Genomic DNA, 20,182 nt, shown 5'->3' with positions numbered 1-20,182 from the left:
ATATCACTGACGTCGATTTGCAGTAGGAATTTGGAACACATCCTGTGTTAGAACATTATGAATTACCTCGAATAAAACGATCTTTTATCGCATAGTCAGCAAGGATTTAAAAAATTGTTCTCGAGAAAGTTATGAATGCAGTCGACATGGCTTCTGAAACTGATTTCATATTTATAACTTCCAGAAGGCTTTTGTGACCTTTCCGTACAATCGGTTCGTAATCAAATTGAGTGCCTATGAAATATCACCTCAGCACTGATTTACTGTCAGAAAGGTCACACTTCGTTTTAATTGACGGAAACCCATTGAGTAAAAACGCTCGGTCACCACGGCCGGCTCCCTGTGACTATAATTCCGAACAATTTAAACTGGAACGATCTTCTAGACTCCTGTTTGATGTACACTTAGAAGATACAACAAACTCACTGAAGAGAGTGCCTGCATTACGATTGTCTCTCCTCTGCTAGAGTACTGCTACGCGGTATGGGATCCTTACCAGATAGGTTGGTTGGTTGGTTGTGTTGGGGAAGGAGACCAGACAGCGAGGTCATCGGTCTCATCGGATTAGGGAAGGACGGGGAAGGAAGTCGGCCTTTGAAAGGAACCATCCCGGCATGCGCCTGGAGCGATTTAGGGAAATCACGGAAAACCAAAACCAGGATGGCCGGACGCGGGATTGAACCGTCGTCCTTCCGAATGCGAGTCCAGTGTCTAACCACTGCGCCACCTCGCTCGGTACCAGATTGGACTGACTAAAGATATAGAAGTGTCTCAAAGATCAGGTGGTTTTGCATTATTGTGAAATAAGGGAAAGAGTGTCAAGGATATGAAACGAGTTCTGATGGCAGTCATTAAAACAAAGGCGCTGGGCCGAGACATTTTCACGAAATCTCGATCCAACTTTCTCCTCTTATACGAAAACGTTCGCTTGAGGTGCACCAGTATAGGTAGAAATGATTATCGTAATAAAATAAGAAAAATCAGAGAGCGCACGGAAAGATTTAAGAGTTCGTTTTTCACTTCTCACTGTTTGACAGTGAAACGGTGTGAAAATAGTTCGATATACCCTCTATCAGGCACTTACGAGTGAGTTGAAAAGTTGTTTTGTAGATTTAGATAGCGAAAAGAATCCCCCGAATTACAGAAAAGCATTTTCGCAACATAAAATTTACATGTTTCTTTGTAGTTGTGGCGACTACATTTTTCATGTACAACAAACCGTATGTGTAATACGTTACAGTTCTCAGAAGACGCACTGATACACGAGGAAGTTTTAAACGATAAAAATTGTACTGATATTCATTATAACTTGATTAAATATCAAACTGGTGCAAATATTTGAAGCTGATTCCTTAGTTGTGGTACTCATTCACGCTACGATTAATCACAGTGATTGTCAAAACGAAAGAGTTTTAGACAAATGGGAAGCTGCGATTAACTGGAAGAATACTAGGAAGGTTGTCTGGTCTAAAAGGAAAAAGTCATGCCACCCAGAATGAAATGCTGTTCAACTGAACGAATAAGTAGGGCTGAAAAGGAACGTCGAGCGCCATCCATAAACAGCGACTTTTCGGGTGTCGTAGGATTGGTTGATTAACCGAAAAATCCTGATTGGTAGACAATCGATGAAAGAAATATAAAAAATCGCGAAAACGTACGTAGTGCACACCAAAAAGAGTCCTCCACAAAGGCCCTACTTGAAGCTTCCCTACAGAGGACGTATGTAAGGCGAGTAACAGCTGACGTAGAGGCATACAACCAGTCCCTGGTACCACGTGTAGTCCATTAACTGAATGAAAACAAAATTTAACACTAAGAAACTGTAGTGATAGCCATGCGTTTTAAGCGCCACTTTCACGATTGGGAGGCCCTGCAGATTAATGACGAGCGTCGGGGTGTCGTGCGGCTTGGATGTGATTTTAGGCTGGTTTCCATATCCCACTAGGTGAATACGGAGCTGGAACTTATAGCTGAAGAATCCGAAAAAAAGTTACATGCACTACAAAAGAAAGGCAATAAACAAGAAGTTAACAACTAGAGAGGAATATCTTTCCTACCAGTTATCAGATGTAGGCAAAATATTGTCCGAATTTCTACTGAACAGAGCGGAAACAACACTGGACAATCATTTAAGTGAATATCAATATAGTTTTAGGAAAGGCAGACCATTTATTCTGAAGTCGATCATTCACCATAGATTACTGAATTCAAAATATATTGTAGTTGGTGTCAGAAAGAGTTTCAGATAGGCCTTTGATTCCCTTGAGAGAAAAAATTAAGATAAAATAATCGGAGAATTTGGTTTATAGTCTAAATTAATAAAGATATTTCCTGAAATACTTACACAGTCCCTAAAGCGAAATTCATGGGAGCGATATCTTACCCCTTCGAAATAAAAACAGATATACAGCAAGGTGATGGCCTAATCCAGATTATTTTTAATTGTGTCCTAGAAAAACAGTGAGAATTTGGAACTAAAAACTGACTGAATACAAAAATGTTCCCGAATAATATAGGGAAGAGGGAAAAATATTGGAATAAACTGTCATTTGCATATGACTTTGTATACTTCCCGAAAATGTAACGTCTGCTGTAATACAAATCTGTCTTTTAGAAGAAGTAGCCAATATTTCTGTAGGAAAAAACAAAACAAAAAAAACAGATTTTTAATAAATTTCTAGAGAGAGATATTGGTCAAATAGTGAAGGTTAAATAATTTAGGTATCTTAGGGACACAATAAAAAAAATGATTTGGAGAAAGCCACTATGGAGGAATGGATACACAAAATGGGAAATTTATACGATATAACGAAAGACCTTTACAACAAAAATGACTGTCTAGGAACGCAAAAATAAAGCATTACAATATAGTAGTGGAGCCAGAGCGACTATATGGAATCGAATGTCTAGCATTAAACTCTAATACAGATAAGTTAGATGTACTAGAAGGAAAATAATAAGGGGGAGAAAAAGGAACACGAAAAAATAAGGAAGGTTGAAAATTACGAAGTGATGATAAATTTTGTCTAAACATAGAAGGCATATCAGAAGTAATCAGAAAGACAGAATTTTTTGATATCTATACCGAATTCAGGACAGTAGACTAGCCAAAAAGAAATTGAATTCATGAAGTAAAAAAGAATAGGGTAAAAATAAAAGATAAAGAAAAAACTGAAAGAGGTGTGTACAAACAAAACATTGCAAATGGATGGATTCCAAGATAGATGGGTGAAAAACAAAAAAGCTGGCCAGAAGACAGGAAGGAGGAGCATAGTGAACAGGTGGAAGAGTACTGGAAGAAAAGAAAAGAACGACAATTAGGAATCTGAAATCGGCATGTGGTCGTTGGCCCATACGAGATGAAATATAAATGTGAAACTGTCATCAACTCAAAAGTTGACTTGAACAAAACAGTGCTTTACTAGCACATTCACCGTCATGTGAGCCAATGTTGGTTCACAGTTACACGGGTTGTGACACCACGATAGCCATATTTGGTTCACTTGGGCCGCGTGAGCCATAACTGGTTCACATGCAGAGTTGTGTTTAGAGGCCTCGTGAGCCTTATAGGACTCAGAGATAATGCGTTTCAACTGTGGGGTTAAAAGTGGTGGCTCCACGGAACTCTCTAATGTTCGTAGCACTCAAATATTCTTGCAGTTGGTAGCCATGGTGATTCCTAACTGCAACCGTCAGAGATATATTTAACAACGACTCAGCTATAGTAGTCTTTTGTTAGTTGTGCTGATTGGTCATGTATGCTAGTTGAGGTTAAGTTTGTGTATTTGATTAGTTTCCTAGTTTATTATTATAGCCAAAGGAAGAGAAACTTTTGAAGAACTTGAACAGCTAGAGAGTGAGGCTATGCAAGATACCTTATCAGATTGTGAAAGCTACACTTTTGATAACACAGACAGCGACCCTGATTACGAGCCTGATAATGAACGTTGTGTTAGAGACCATACAAAGCAACGGAAGTTTACTGAATATCTGTCATAGCCTAATCTAGGTAATACTTTTTTTTACCAGGTCTAGCTCCAGGTCCAGATACAAACACCAAAAAATTTTTTACATCACGCCGGTTCCCAGAATTCCTGAAGACAGATGTTGACTGTTGATATTGTATAACAGACACAGTCCCTTTGACTGTTCAGAGATATCACTAAACCCGCCCAAAGATGTAAACCACCATGCACGAGCAGCGCCTATTACACGAAAGGCGTCCGACAGCCGATCAGTTCCACTCATTCCACCAGGAAGGAGGTACACGGCTCGTGTTGCCTCTAGTTCAACCATGCCTAGACGGTCAATACCGCGGTGCGATGGCGTGCGCATTGTTACTTTGTGCCAGGAAGGGCTTCCAACAAGGGAAGTGTCCAGGCGTCTCTGAGTGAACCAAATCGACGTTGTTCAGACATGGACGAGATACAGAGAGACAGGAACTGTCGATGACATGCCTCGTTCAGGCCGCCAAAAGGCTACTACTGCAGTATATTACCACTAACTACGGATTATGGCTCCGAGGAACAGTGACAGCAACGCCACACTAACGAATAATGCATTTCGTGCAGCCACAGAACGTCGTGTTACGACTCAGACTGTGCTCAATAGGCTGCATGATGCGCAACTTCACTCCCGAGGTCCATGCAGCGCAGGGCCCAACAACAAGTCGAATGTACCGCTCAGGGTTGGCACCACTTTCTCTTCACCGATGAGTATCGCATATGCCTTCAACCAGACACTCGTCGGAGACGTGTCTGGAGGCAACCCGGTCAGGCTGAACGCCTTAGACACACTGTCCCACGAGTGCAGCGAGATGGAAGTTCCCTGATGTTTTGACGCCGATGAAACACCAGATGGGAATATTAACGATGTCACAGGTCTAATACGGGCAGATGCTACTGAGCCAAAGATATTTCCTACGTGCTTTTCCCCTGCTTTATCAAATGATGTTTTGGATATGTTGAGCAATTGTTCACCAGAGGAAGCGTATTTTCATGTAATTGATAACGACCAGCTTGATTTTTTTCGTGGCTGGAAAAAAATCGATATGCAATACAAAAAATTGATTCTCAACAACTCAGTCACAATTCCAGACAAACGAAATGGAAAGAAACAAATATAGCAGAGATGGAACGTTTCTGTGCATTATAATGTGGATGGACTTGGTAAAAATGGCAAATTTAGTTTCCTGTTGGAGGAAGTCGATGCTTTACTCTAAGAAGATAAGCTCCATTATGTCACGTAATCTGTCTGAAATACTCTTCAGATTATTTCATGCTTCTAATAATGAAAGTGGGCTTGAAGGGGATAGACTCCACAAAGTCCTACCTCTCTTAGATCTGATAGTACCAAAATTCAAGGTCACGATTTGTCCTCAAGAGGAAATTTAAACTGATGAGACAGTTATCCCGTTTAGAGAACGTCTGTGTTTTCAACAATATGTACATAACAAAATGCGTAAGTACGGGGTAAAAGTCTTCAAACTTTGCCTTCCATCTGACCATACATGAAACCTCAAAGACTATGCTGGTAAGGAAGCAACTACAGGTGTTTGTGTTCCATAAAAAGTAGTTATGGAGATACTAGATCCTTTGTTGCACAATGAGAGGACACTTTATTGTGACAATTGGTGTAGTAGTGTATCATCGGCCACAGAACTAATGAATACCTCTACCCACCTTGTTGACACTCTTAAGAGTAACAGAAAAGGTAACCCACAAACTATAATATCTGCAAAACTGAAAAAAGGGCAAACAGTATGTTCACAGAACAATATAAAAATTTCCGTGATCAAATGGAAAGATAAATGGGATGTTTTGGTAATTTCTACCAAACATAACGATGGCATGGTGCCTGTAAAACATAAAAATGCTGTGACAGTTTTGAAACCCAAAGCAGTGTGGACTGCAATGCCGCCAAGTCATTTATTGATGTATCCGATCAGATGAGCTCATACTCAACGACACTTCGGCTTACGGTTAAATGTTACAGAAAGATCATTTTTGAAATCCTTTTTGCAACATCTGTTGTAAATGCTCAAATGCTGACAACTTGGCAAATAAAGGTTCCAAGTGTCGCATACAAATAATTACTTTCAGGGAGCGCTTTACTCGACTGATACTGAATGCCTAATATCCACAACCACGAGAGGAACCGAAGCAGAGCAGTCGAAGAAGAGGTTCGGGCTGTTATAAGCGCCTGCGCAGAACAGAAGGAAGAAAGCATGCTGCTAAGAAAGTGAAGAGGATGTGCACTAAATGCAATAAATGTGAGAGTTTTATGTGCAACGAGTGTTTTAGTGGCATTCACAATGCTGTGTTGAAGAAGTAGAATATTACAAGGTCTGCCGGCCGCGGTGGTCTCGGGGTTCTAGGCGCTCAGTCCGGAACCGCGGGACTGCTACGGCCGCAAGTTCGAATCCTGCCTCGGGCATGGATGTATGTGATGTCCTTAGGTTAGTTAGGTTTAAGTAGTTCTAAGTTCTAGGGGACTGATGACCACAGATGTTAAGTCCCATAGTGCTCAGAGCCATTTGAACCACTTAACACCGACTTGGGGCAGAATCCCGAATACTGGATTGTAATCTGGCACTTCTCCACTGAGCAACCGAGCTAGAAGAAGCAAGTAATGGCTAGGTAGCTCACCGTAGAATGAGTGACGAAAGGAACGCTTGGGAAACACTTGCTAGGAGAAGGGAAACGATGGCAGGACATGTATGAAGACACCAGAGAACAACTTCCATCGAACTAGAAGGGGCCATAGAGGAAAAAATAATGCGGGAAGACAGAGGTGGAAATGCATGCAACAGATACTTAGGGATATATTTTTTATTTTTTAGCCATCTTCCGCAGCAGCTTGATAATCAATTATTATTGTTTTTCACGTCTTACGCTCACTGATATTAATTATAGAGCATTTTACACCAGACGCATTCTTTTTTATCTAGAAATCATTTTCTTTGGTTGTTCTGGAAATACGGACATATAACATGATTGTACATTTTGGTCCTTATAGATTAAAAACAGTATTTCTTTTTAGAGTTGGCATGCAATTTACTTAGTGTGTTTCTGCCTCTTGATTGCATATTCTGCAAAGAACTGAGTTTTACCTTCGTTGTTACCTGACGCTGAGGTCGAAAAAATCTTGTATGCGCATTCACTTTTGGGAGTTTTTCGCCTTTCTTGAAACTATTTTGTCTTACGCTGCATTGGCGTTATTTCCAGAACTTTGTAGTACTTCTTAATAGAAACAGAACTGCAGTTACATGTGATCTGGACTCTGCATAGTATTCATTTGTTTTCTGTGAAGACTGTGTATCTGCGTGCGTGTGTGTGTGTGTGTGTGTGTGTGTGTGTGTGTGTGTGAATGTGATGATGGGGGGGAGTGAGGAGAGGGGTGGGAAGGGTTAAGTGACTGTCAACTGGTGGTGATGTCTTCTTATGTGTACGTGTTCAGCAAACGTGTGAGTGGAAGAGAAGGAGGGAAGGTGGAGTAATAGGTCGAGATTTGGGGTGGGGGGGTAGGATAGTGCTTACAGGGAAAGCAATTGGGGAAGATGGTCTTGGTGAATGGGAACTGACTGGGGGAGGGAGGATGGTAGTGAGTTGGTGGAATGTGTAGGGCTGTGGTCATTGTAGTTTAATATAGCAGGCAACGTAGCCCTACACATGTCACCCACTCACTACCACAGGCATTCCCCCCACCCCCCACCCCCACCCTTCCACCGCCACAGTCAATCTCATTTACCACTGCTGCATCCTTCCAGTTGCCTTCCCTATAGGCAATATACCCCCCCCCCCACCCACACCCCAAACTACACCCCTACCCCACCCCTCCCAAAAAGAAGTCGAACTCGAACCGTTACTCTCGGCCCCACTCCACTCACATCTGTGCTGAACATATAAGCCATCATCACTAGTGAATACTTACTCACTTGCACCCACATGTACACACATATACATACAGCCGGTCGCCCATACACATACACACACACACACACACACACACACACACATACGTCACCTCGAAAAAAATTGCAATTGGCAACGCTCATAAACCACACAGAAAACAAATAAAGAAACACTGTGCTAAGTACTGAACACATGTAACTCCAGTTCTACTAACGTTGAAAGATTGTAAAATGTGAGGTGAAGTGGTTTCAAAAAAGATGAAAAACTGACAAGCGTGAATTTACGACCAAGTTTCATTCGATTGTAGCCTACATGACTACTCTGCAATTCACATTTAAGTGCTTGGCAGAGGGTTCATCGAACCACAATCATACTATCTCTCTACTATTCCACTCCCGAACAGTGAGCGGGAAAAACGAACACCTAAACCTTTCTGTTCGAGCTCTGATTTTATTTTGATGATCATTCCTACCTATGTAGGTTGGGCTCAACAAATTATTTTCGCATTCGGAAGAGAAAGTTGGTGACTGAAATTTCGTAAAAAGGTCTCGCCGCGACGAAAAACGTCTATACTTTAATGACTTCCATCCCAACTCGTGTATCATATCTGCCACACTCTCTCCCCTATAACGTGATAATACAAAACGAGCTGCCCTTTTTTGCACCCTTTCGATGTCCTTCGTCAATCCCACCTGTTAAGGATCCCACACCGCGCAGGAATATTCTAACAGAGGACGAACGAGTGTAGTGTAAGCTGTCTCTTTAGTGGACTTGTTGCATCTTCTAAGTGTCCTGCCAAAGAAACGCAACCTTTGGCTCGCCTTCTCGACAATATTATCTATGTGGTCCTTCCAACTGAAGTTGTTCGTAATTTTAACACCCAGGTACTTAGTTGAATTGACAGTCTTGAGAATTGTACTATTTATCGAGTAATCGAATTCCAACGGATTTCTTTTGGAACTAATGTGGATCATCTCACACTTTTCGTTATTTATCGTCAACTGCCACCTGACACACCATACAGCAATCTTTTCTAAATCGCTTTGCAACTGATACTGGTCTTCGGATGACCTTACTAGACGGTAAATTACAGCATCATCTGCGAACAGTCTAAGAGAACTGCTCAGATTGTCACCCAGGTCATTTATATAGATCAGGAACAGTAGAGGTCCCAGGACGCTTCCCTGGGGAACACCTGATATCACTTCAGTTTTACTCGATGATTTGCTGTCTATTACTACGAACTGCGACCTTCCTGATAGGAAATCACGAATCCAGTCGCACAACTGAGACGATACCCCATAGCTCCGCAGCTTGATTAGAAGTCGCTTATGAGGAACGGTGTCAAAAGCTTTCCGGAAATCTAGAAATACGGAATCAACTTGAGATCCCCTGTCGATAGCGGCCATTACTTCGTGCGAATAACGAGCTAGCTGCGTTGCACAAGAGCGATGTTTTCTGAAGCCATGCTGATTACGTGTCAATAGATCGTTCAACATGGAATGGGCAGCGGTTTACAGAATATGTAAACGAGAGGCAGAAAAACTGTAAGTAAATTGCACATCAATTTTACAAATAAATAATGTTTTTAATCTATAAATACAAAAATGTACAAATATTATGCATTCATATTTCCAGAATGGCCACAGAGAATGCTTTGTAAAAAAAGTGAAACGAATCTGGTGTAAACTACTTTTTAATTAATTGCCGTAAGCCTTTAACAGAAAAAGCAATAATAATTGAAATTAAGGACATTAGTTGAGGTGCTGCTCTGTGCGAGAAGAAGAAACTGGCATAGGAGAGGAAATCCTGGCGGACCGCATCTTAGCAGACGGAAGACCGATGAAACAGAAAAGTCTCTGCAACACAATTTATGATGAATCACACACCACGGAGATACAGGAATGAGTAATACAAAGACGACGTCATAAAACATCGTCTGTTAGGGCACATTTAGTTGCTAACACCATGGGCAATTTTTTTATGTTCACAGAACTTATTCTCAAACAAAGCGACATGACATATCGTTTTTCTAACGATAACAACTATTTGCATTGAGCTACTTATTTTCGGAGAAGATGGACAAAAATTCACATCAGTTCGGAGCCCTCTGTCAATTGTAACCGTTTCAGTGGATCTTGCAAAAACATCCACTGAAACTTGGTAAAGAAATGAAAAATTAAGTTTATCTCCATCTTCTTTCATCCTGAATGTAAAGGCTGCGTTTAAAATAAGCGCCGTAAGCGTATGAAGGTGGCAAACAACCTTTTCCGCACACTGTTATCTGAACCTAATCTGGTTCTAGCTAACTCCATCATTCTTCGTCATAGGCAAAACGGATGTAGACCGTTCCTGGAAATGCTTCACGTTATTTGTTAACGAGGAGCTATCCTTTTTCGTACAAGGAATGACGACAAGTGTTTGACGTCCACTTTGCTACAAGAATAATCCCAGCGCTATCTGGATGTAGCTTCGAAAAGCCACAGGAAACTTAGTTTAGCTGACAAGCATGTGGGATAATATAAACTAATAAAATTTTCTTGAGCATCCAGTAGCGTCGAGTGGTTAAATATCCCACAAGCTTCCGGACGAATGCTGTTTGGGCACTGTCAAGTGATTACTCACTATCTTACACTGGCCGAGAAGCATTCATCCGAATGTTCGTGGATATTTAACCTCTTAAAGTCGGTTAACTATCATAATCTCGTTGCTTCATAATACAACCACAAATATTTAAAAAAATAAGCTCTTTCTGTATTTTATGCATATGTCATCATTTTTTATTTCTCGGTGTAGACTGTATCGCCTGGTTAATACAAGACGAATTTGACGATACATTTGGGAGGATGTCTGTCTGGTGTGCTGGTGGTTCATATACAAGACTAACCAAATCAATAGGTCGAATCTAGTGGACTAGAACAAAACTAAAGCTCTCGATATTTGCTCAATATGTACATCTGCAGTTAAGTGACGACTCTGGAATTCAAATTAAGTGCCTAGCATAGTGTTCAACGAACCATCTTCGTGCTGTTTTTCTACCGTTCCACTCTCGAACACCGCGGGAAATCGAACACCTAAATCTTTCCATGTGAGCTTTGAGTGTTTGCTCCCTATGTTGGGCTTCGCCAACAAAATAGTTCCCCATTATGAGGAGAAATTTGGTGATTGAAATACCTTGAGAACATTCTGTAACAATGAAAATCCCCTTCGTTTTAATGACAGATACCCAAAAGCATGGGCTTATTTCAAATGACAGTATGATCTAAATCCCTCCGTCCTTGCCTGGCTTAACTAAAGCCCAGGCCTCCCGGCAGAGGTTTCCTCGAGCAACACCATAGGCTTTTTATTGTGTCTTCTTTATTCGCCTTGCCGTATATTTCCTATACAAAAAAATCGCTGTCGTTTATTCCACTCACAAAACCAGAGCTGAAGGCGAACGAAAAGCACCTGGCTATATAGAGTTTCCTTGTTCGTCGGCTTCCGTCACATCATTGGTTATTTGTCGACATATTCTTTGGCTTGCTTTGTCGTTATGTTGTATGCCGTACCTACACCGCAAACGCGCAGCCGGAACAGAATCTGCGTCCAGCCGTCCAACTTTCTCCCGAGCTTTACTGCCTGTTACGCGGTTCCATTTCTAGAGAGAACAGAGTCGCAAGAAGGGCTACCTATGAATAAGAAATCAATACAGGAACTGGTACGCAATGGCTGCTTTCTCAAATAGCTTTGCTACTCATTGCTCAGTGGGTCAGTCGTTATTAACCAGAAGAAATGAATGTGGCATCTTCTCACTTTACCACGCTTTGGAGAGATTTCCAACACGGTTAAAATCACAAAGACGATGTCACCGTAATAACAGTGCTGTGGTCAGCATAACCTACAGGCATTTTTTTTTTTTAAGTTGGAGGTAAGTATTACTACAGTTCTATCATTCTGACTTGTGCATTCGATCTACGTTTTACGCACCTGAGTCTCCGTCATAATAAAACCTTGAACTTTGTTCTGCATCTCTCTTTTTGTTGGATCGAATTCGGTCTGTCTACAATTTTGTTTGAAATGTGAAGACTTTCGACATACCACTGCTTAAGCATTCGAGCGAAATAATGCAAATTACAATTTTGGACAGATGTAACTGATATTTCCATTTCGCGACACAAAGTTATTGAGCCTTGTGCCAAAATAGTTCTTCCTACTTTTCTTCCAGTGAGAATCGTTCACTCTGCAGTGGAGTGAGTATTGTAAGGAAATTGTCTGAAAGATTAAAATTGTGCGATTAATAAGTGCTCGAGTTCGGAATGAGTAACAGCAATGGCTTCGGAAGTGAAAGTTACTTGTTCGAATGGCAATTTTAGACTGCAAGATCACTCGATGATAGTAGCTGGAATGTAATTACAGCTGCTGTAGATAATTGTTCGTCAACTGAAACTATTTAACAACTGGAGCTGGTCGGCAACTGGAGTAAGGAAAAGTGAAAACTTCAATTTTATACTCAACAACCATAATGAAACTCTAAAATGTCTGTGACTCGCATTATGCATGAGCGGTTGTCAGATCTCCATGTGACCAGTGAGATTTGAATTTCCTCGTTTTCATTGAACCGTTCAGGTAAATGAGAGAACAGTTTATTTGAATTCGCTGCAGCCAGTTTACTTTTAGTTCCCTCCCTCCTTGTCTCGTCCCTGTTAGTACACTCCTGGAAATGGAAAAAAGAACACATTGACACCGGTGTGTCAGACCCACCATACTTGCTCCGGACACTGCGAGAGGGCTGTAGAAGCAAAGATCACACGCACGGCACAGCGGACACACCAGGAACCGCGGTGTTGGCCGTCGAATGGCGCTAGCTGCGCAGCATTTGTGCACCGCCGCCGTCAGTGTCAGCCAGTTTGCCGTGGCATACGGAGCTCCATCGCAGTCTTTAACACTGGTAGCATGCTGCGACAGCGTGGACGTGAGCCGTATGTGCAGTTGACGGACTTTGAGCGAGGGCGTATAGTGGGCATGCGGGAGGCCGGGTGGACGTACCGCCGAATTGCTCAACACGTGGGGCGTGAGGTCTCCACAGTACATCGATGTTGTCGCCAGTGGTCGGCGGAAAGTGCACGTGCCCGTCGACCTGGGACCGGACCGCAGCGACGCACGGATGCACGCCAAGACCGTAGGGTCCTACGCAGTGCCATAGGGGACCGCACCGCCACTTCCCAGAAAATTAGGGACACTGTTGCTCCTGGGGTATCGGCGAGGACCATTCGCAACCGTCTCCATGAAGATGGGCTACGGTCCCGCACACCGTTAGGCCGTCTTCCGCTCACGCCCCAACATCGTGCAGCCCGCCTCCAGTGGTGTCGCGACAGGCGTGAATGGAGGGACGAATGGAGACGTGTCGTCTTCAGCGATGAGAGTCGCTTCTGCCTTGGTGCCAATGATGGTCGTATGTGTGTTTGGCGCCGTGCAGGTTAACGCCACAATCAGGACTGCATACGACCGAGGCACACAGGGCCAACACCCAGCATCACGGTGTGGGGAACGGTCTCCTACACTGGCAGTACACCTCTAGTGATCGTCGAGGGGACACTGAATAGTGCATGGTACATCCAAACCGTCATCGAACCCATCGTTCTACCATTCCTCGACCGGCAAGGGAACTTGCTGTTCCAACAGGACAATGCACGTATCCCGTGCCACCCAACGCGCTCTAGAAGGTGTAAGTCAACTACCCTGGCCAGCAAGATCTCCGGATCTGTCCCGCGATGAGCATGTTTGGGACTGGATGAAGCGTCGTCTCATGCGGTCTGCACATCCAGCACGAACGCTGGTCCAACTGAGGCGCCATGTGGAAATGGCATGGCAAGCCGTTCCACAGGACTACATCCAGCATCTCTACGATCGTCTCCATGGCAGAATAGCAGCCTGCATTGCTGCGAAAGGTGGATATACACTGTACTAGTGCCGACATTGTGCATGCTCTGTTGCCTGTGTCTATGTGCCTGTGGTTCTGTCAGTGTGATCATGTGATGTATCTGACCCCAGAAATGTGTCAATAAAGTTTCCCCTTCCTGGGAGAATGAATTCACGGTGTTCTTATTTCAATTTCCAGGAGTGTAGTTCTCGTCTAATGGTCTCGAAAGGAAGGTAAAGGTTTAACGTCCCGTCGACACTGACGTCATTAGAGATCGGGCACGATCAAGATGGGGAAGGATGTGCGACCTTCCCCTTTTGAGAGTGCCATGCCGGTATTCGCCGTAAGTAGTTGCGGTAAGCCCAGAAAAGTAATGTCTGATCACACGAACCATGCAAATTGTCCAAAACTGCTCCTTCTGCTATTGCCTGAGCTCGATAACTAACACTAGATCTATAATTTTCTCTTAAAGACTCTCTGCAAAGTGTCAGTGAAGCACACTGAAGAAGTGTAGCAATGTTAAGTACTATTACATTTTCATGTCGATATTTACAAAAAAGTAAGTTAGTAACTAAAATACCGACACTGTCAAAAGAATGGCGGGAAAGCATTTACGGGTAACAAAGTGTATCGTAACAGTCTGTTCGCATCAAATAAAATTGGCGTCCAACATAAAAACTCCTACCACAGAAAGGTAGTGGCTATATAGGTGGCGCACTTTAAACTTTGCAATTAAACTCAACACAAGGTAGTAGTTCACTAAAACTCAAATATGGCAACACATTAAATAATAATCAGTAATCATTTATGAGAATAATAAAAACACAAACATTCATCTTTTCTTTGATGATATGGTATGACACTGATGTAAAAGTAATGAACAGTGACTTAACCTGCTCATCAAACACTGGCTAACTAATCTAACAGCTGGACTGCTGTCAGATAGTTTATAGTTCAAACTAAAATAACGAGAAACACTTAGCACCCTGCATTAGCTGTTCAATGATAGCTTTTTTATAGTGGCTGTGCTGTAACTGTGGCAGCTGTAAATAAGTGTTCAGCAACTGGAACTTCAAAAATGGTTCAAATGGCTCCGAGCACTATGGGATTTAACATCTGAGGTCATGAGTCCCCTACAACTTAGAACTACTTAAACCTAACTAACCTAAGTACATCACACACAACCATGCCTGAGGCAGAATTCGAAATTGCGACCGTAGCGGTCGCGTGGTTCCAGACTGAGAAGGCTAGAACCGCTCGGCCACACCGGCAGGCGCAACTGGAACTGTTCAGCAGCTTGAGCTGATGGGCAATTACAGCTGGCAGGCATCTGACCTGGCTGGCATCTGAAACTGGTCCGTAAGTGGAATTGGTTAGCAACTGGAGCTGATCAGCAACTGTACATGACCAGCAGTTGGCACTGGTTGGCACCTAGAACGGTTGGCTACTAGATCTGGTCAGTTACCTGAGCTGGTCTGCAACTGGAGCTATTTGGCAACCACAGTTTGTCTCCAACTGGAAGTAATTGGCAACTGAAGTTGATGAGCAGTTGGAGGTTATTGGCAACTGTAGCTGAACAGCATATGCTTCTTATCACTGCCTGGTGGTCAGCAGCTGGAAACAGTCAGCAACTGGAACTGGTTGGCAACTGGAGCTATTTGGCAACCACAGCTGTTTGGCAAATGGGACTGATTGGCAACTGGAGATGGTTGCCAACTGGACCTGGTCAGCACCTGGAGCTAGTTGGCAACTGGAGCAGGTCAACAACGGGAACTAGTTGACACATGGAGCTGGACAGCAACCAGAACTGGTCAGTAACTTGAGCAAGCCTGAAACAGGAACTGGTCAGCACCTGGAGCTGTTGATAACTGGAGCTGGTTGGCAACTTGAACCAGCCGGAAACTGGAGTTTGTCAGCAACTTGAGTTAGTAGCCAACTGGTGCTGGCCAGCAACTGGAACTGGTTGGCACCTGGAGCTGGTTGGTAACTGGAGCCAGTCATTAACTGGAACTGGTCAGCAGTTGGAGCTGGTCGACATCTGGAGCGGTCGACAACTGGAGCGTTTGGCAAGGGATGACCTGCGACAACTGGAGCTGCGGCCAAGTGAAAATGTGCCTCTTTTATCCACGAATGGTGGAACATCGTCCACCTGTAATATGATTTGTGGGTGTAGGAATCAGTCCCTTGTGTCAGCTCCCTTTGCGGTAGCAGACATAATTATCGGCGGATGCAGAGTACTATTTGTAAGTCCTGTGGCAGAGGCACAAGTTATTCACATGCTCTGTTTACTCGGAACTGACGGCAGTCTCAAGCGTAATAAGGTTCCTATTATGTGCGCCACTTGTTTTCAACTGGACTGCACAATGTGCGCTGGTGGCACTCCGTGGTGTTACAGGTGTGTACCGTATTCAGATAAAAGTAATTTTATTCAGATGATATTTTTAATCTAATGGTAACAAACTTTAAAAAGGAAATCTGTCCATTTTTCCATTGATAATTTTTTCTAAATGAACAGCCGTCACCTGCTTTCTTGTCTTTTTTGCCACGGAAGCAGAGCAGACTTTATTTAGCCGAATGTAAGTGTCTGTACTTTCCTCAAATGTTAATGTTGGGGTGAGCCGACTGAAGCAGAGAGTTAAAAAGAGAATGAAGGCTTTCGTGCGTATTCGTAGTTCTGCTAATTGCGGACGACTCGTATGCCCAAATATGATGTGAGAAAGGTGCATTTTCCTCATCTGCATAGTCTTCTACAAAGCAGTCAATGAACACTGCGAGTAATGGAACTTCTAGCATGATGCTCCTTACTGCACAATACTCATCTCTGACTTTTACATGCTTCAAGAACCGTAAGCTAAAGTGAATCGGTAGCGACGGGAAATTTCTTTTTCACATTCGTTTGCCTGTCGTTTTTATTACATTTGTTATCGATTTCCTGTCCCTTGTATTGAAGATGTACGACTGTCATGAGTCATTCCTAGACAAAAAATGACCACTTGTTACTGTGAAAATTTTGACATTATGGTTCTTCTCGTCTGAGCATCTGCAACCTTGTTCACTAGTAGATCTGGCTTTTCTATAATGTGTAACAAAGTTTAGGTAAGGAAGGAGTGTCAGACCCCTTTTAGTTCACCTTAATTTTATACTGTTCTCCACTTTCAGTATAACTATCCTACATACCTAACGCCACTTTTCAGTGATTGACTTTTTCGACACAAGGTTCATCATCTGTGTCTGCCATAAGGTCACAAGTCGTTTCTCTTTGGTCAATAAAGCGCTTTTTTTTCTAACAGAAAGGCGAGTTGTGGAACTCGGGTACGGGGATTAAAGGAGCTTTGCTCGATATTTTGAGGATTTCGTGCCTGGGCACCAAAATATTGATGCCAAGTCGGCGATTTGAAATACTGTTCTCCCGAATAGAAGTCTCTTTCTGTGTCAGTTTCGTCGGTACATGAACTCGACGACGAAGGGGGGCTAGCTCTACATCCTTTCCATCTATTGAAGGCCGTTAACGGGAATAAATATTCCCATAGCTCTTGACTCTTGGAAGGTTGTTTGTACAATCAGAATGCGAGCAGTGCTTCGCTGGTATCTTAGCGAGAAACGCTTTCCAGACTGGATGCTGTTAAAGGTGGTACAGTGAACTCATTTTCTTGACAGCTAGCAGCAGGCAGGGAATACACGGTGAGGCTGTGGCTAAGCTGTGCCTAAGGTGCCAGTCTGTGCTATTAGTGAAACGTCACCTTAGAAAAATTGTACACGACTGGTCTATGTGAAACGTCCTCTTTGAACAATTATACACGAATGTGCTTAAACTGACTCACAATATCTTTAGCGCAACGCAATCTGACTTCCAAAAATCCCTACGAAAGAATGGCCCTAACATTAATCTATATGTTTCACAAATCACTTACCTCACAAAAATCTTCGTTACTCGAACTACTGCAATACAGCGAGTGCCACTGCTGCCAGCTAACTAAAAGATTCAAATTACGGAAGTCACTAACTACTGATAGGCATAGTTAGCAAATGAAAGATTTTAATAGAGAACAAACAATGTATTTACCTCACTAGTCATAATATATATAGCAGTTCATGACACCAATTCTTACAAATTTCAAAACTCCGCCATCTCTCTCCCCACGTCCACCACTGCTGGCGGCTCACCTCCAACTGCGCAACGCTACGCGCTGTTAGCATCCAGCTGCCGCTGCCCAACACTACAGTGGCAGACAACAATGCAGACTAAACACAGACTGCACACGGCACAGCCAGTGATTTTTTCATATCGAGCGCTATGTGGCGTTACCAATAAGAAAACCCAAACAGCCTACTTACATAGCCCCCATGCTCCCCACAAAAAATCTCATTCTGGAAATATCCCCCAGGCTGTGGCTAAGCCATGTCTCCACAGTATCCTTCCTTTCAGGAGTGCTAGTTCTGCAAGGTTCGCAGAAGAGCTTCTGTAAAGTTTGGAAGGTAGGAGACGGATACTGGCAGAAGTAAAGCTGTGAGTACCGGAAGTGAGTCGTGCTTCGGTAGCTCAGTTGGTAGAGCACTTGCCGGCGAAAGGCAAAGGTCCCGAGTTCGAGTCTCGGTCGGGCACACAGTTTTAATCTGCCAGGAAGTTTCACAATAAATAATGTCTGAACATATTTCCAAAGAAAATAACATAGTATTTGAAAAATTCTACAACATAAATCTTATTAGCTAAACACATAAAGACAGGAAAAAGACAAATACAAAAGGGTAGATAAACACATGGAGGGATAATACGAAAGTAAAGGACAGGGTTTGTTTTACTGCAGTATTTTTCATAGAGATCTCCCTTAATTCATCATTATTCCCAAAAAGTCCTATCTAATCCTGCTTTCTGTATTCTGTTCACATCCTCTTTCAAAATAGTTTTTCTCCATTGTACACTACTTTTTTTTTGCCAAACCATTTTCTTAAAGCTTCTCAATGCTTTTCTTCCAATTCATCATAGTTAGTTTCTTATATAGTCTACCCCCTCTTAAGCTAACTTAAATCTGCTGAGCTCAGATGCTAAACTAAGGGACGAGGCAATGCAGCAGCACAAAACAATTAACACAAACAGCAATGATAAAAAAATGGAAATTGGCAAAAAAAGGCAGCAATATTAGAATTAATATAAGGCAATGCGCAGAAAACAAGAAAAAATAAATCCGTAGTAAAACTGGCTTAACAGAGTAATACAAAGTGAAATTCAGTAGCACTATGCCTGGCACACAGTAGAAGCAAATGCAACAGCTTACAATTAAACATGACAAAGCTCAAGCAGAAAAAATATTACAGTAAAGACAACAATGCAGAAAAGGGAGATGTCGATTCACATCTTAATGTCTATATAATTAAAGTGGTGCACCACAACTTATTCTACCATAAAAATTACCAAGTACTTGAAAAGAAAATTATGTATGCAGTTCCTGTGAAGGGAAGTCTTTTTGTGCTCCTTCGTTTTTTTTAAGTACATCATAATTATTTACTGGATCTGTAGGCATAAAATATCTATATTAGTACATCCATTAAATTTTATTGTAACCAATGCTGCAGTGCGGCAAGAAACTAGATATTAAACAAAATAGGCAAAGCAAGGCGTGAAACATCATTCGCTAGCCGTAAGTCATTTCATAATGCAGTAAACAATCTTCCAACTAGCAAGACGATAGACATGAAATGTTTCTCATCATTTCATTTCAGTAAATATCATAAATTAAGAACCCCAAAATGTAATCATATGTTTTCAAGTATGAGCGTGTCGTATTTGCGACGCTTTCTACAAAGAAATGTCAATAGCGAGCATAATGGCCTCTTTTTTTTTACCTGTGCCTCTGAAAGGCACACACTAATGGCTTTCTTTTTGTCAGGTGGTTGTCGGGCAGCTGGGTGCCCACGACGCATTACGTGCAGGTGGCCACTTACCTTTCTTACTGAAAAATTTACGACAGCAGTTTCCGCTACAGTGACAGTCTCATATAAAAATATTTTCACAGGTTGAGAATTTGCGTTAGAAATCTGTAGAAACAAAATCCTTTAAATATAATAGTGTCCAAAAAAATTTCGCCAGCAAAGTGATACATTCACACATATACACACATTTCATAACTCTTAAAGTACGATTCTCGGTTTCCAACATCCTTTTTCACAAACCAGAGTCCCTAACCACTACTCATTATTCATTACCTTATTACACATATGTATATTCGTCGACACTTCTTCAATATGTCATCATAACAGATACGTAGCATAACCAAATAACTCATATAGCATCAGCTTAAGCATACTTCAGCAGCATAATTCACATCGTCGTCGTAATAATAACATCATAACATCACAGTCAAATTCTCAAAAT

This window comes from Schistocerca gregaria, chromosome 2, assembly GCF_023897955.1.
Source record: "Schistocerca gregaria isolate iqSchGreg1 chromosome 2, iqSchGreg1.2, whole genome shotgun sequence".
NCBI lineage: Eukaryota > Metazoa > Arthropoda > Insecta > Orthoptera > Acrididae > Schistocerca > Schistocerca gregaria.
Note: the sequence above shows the minus strand (reverse complement) of the source record.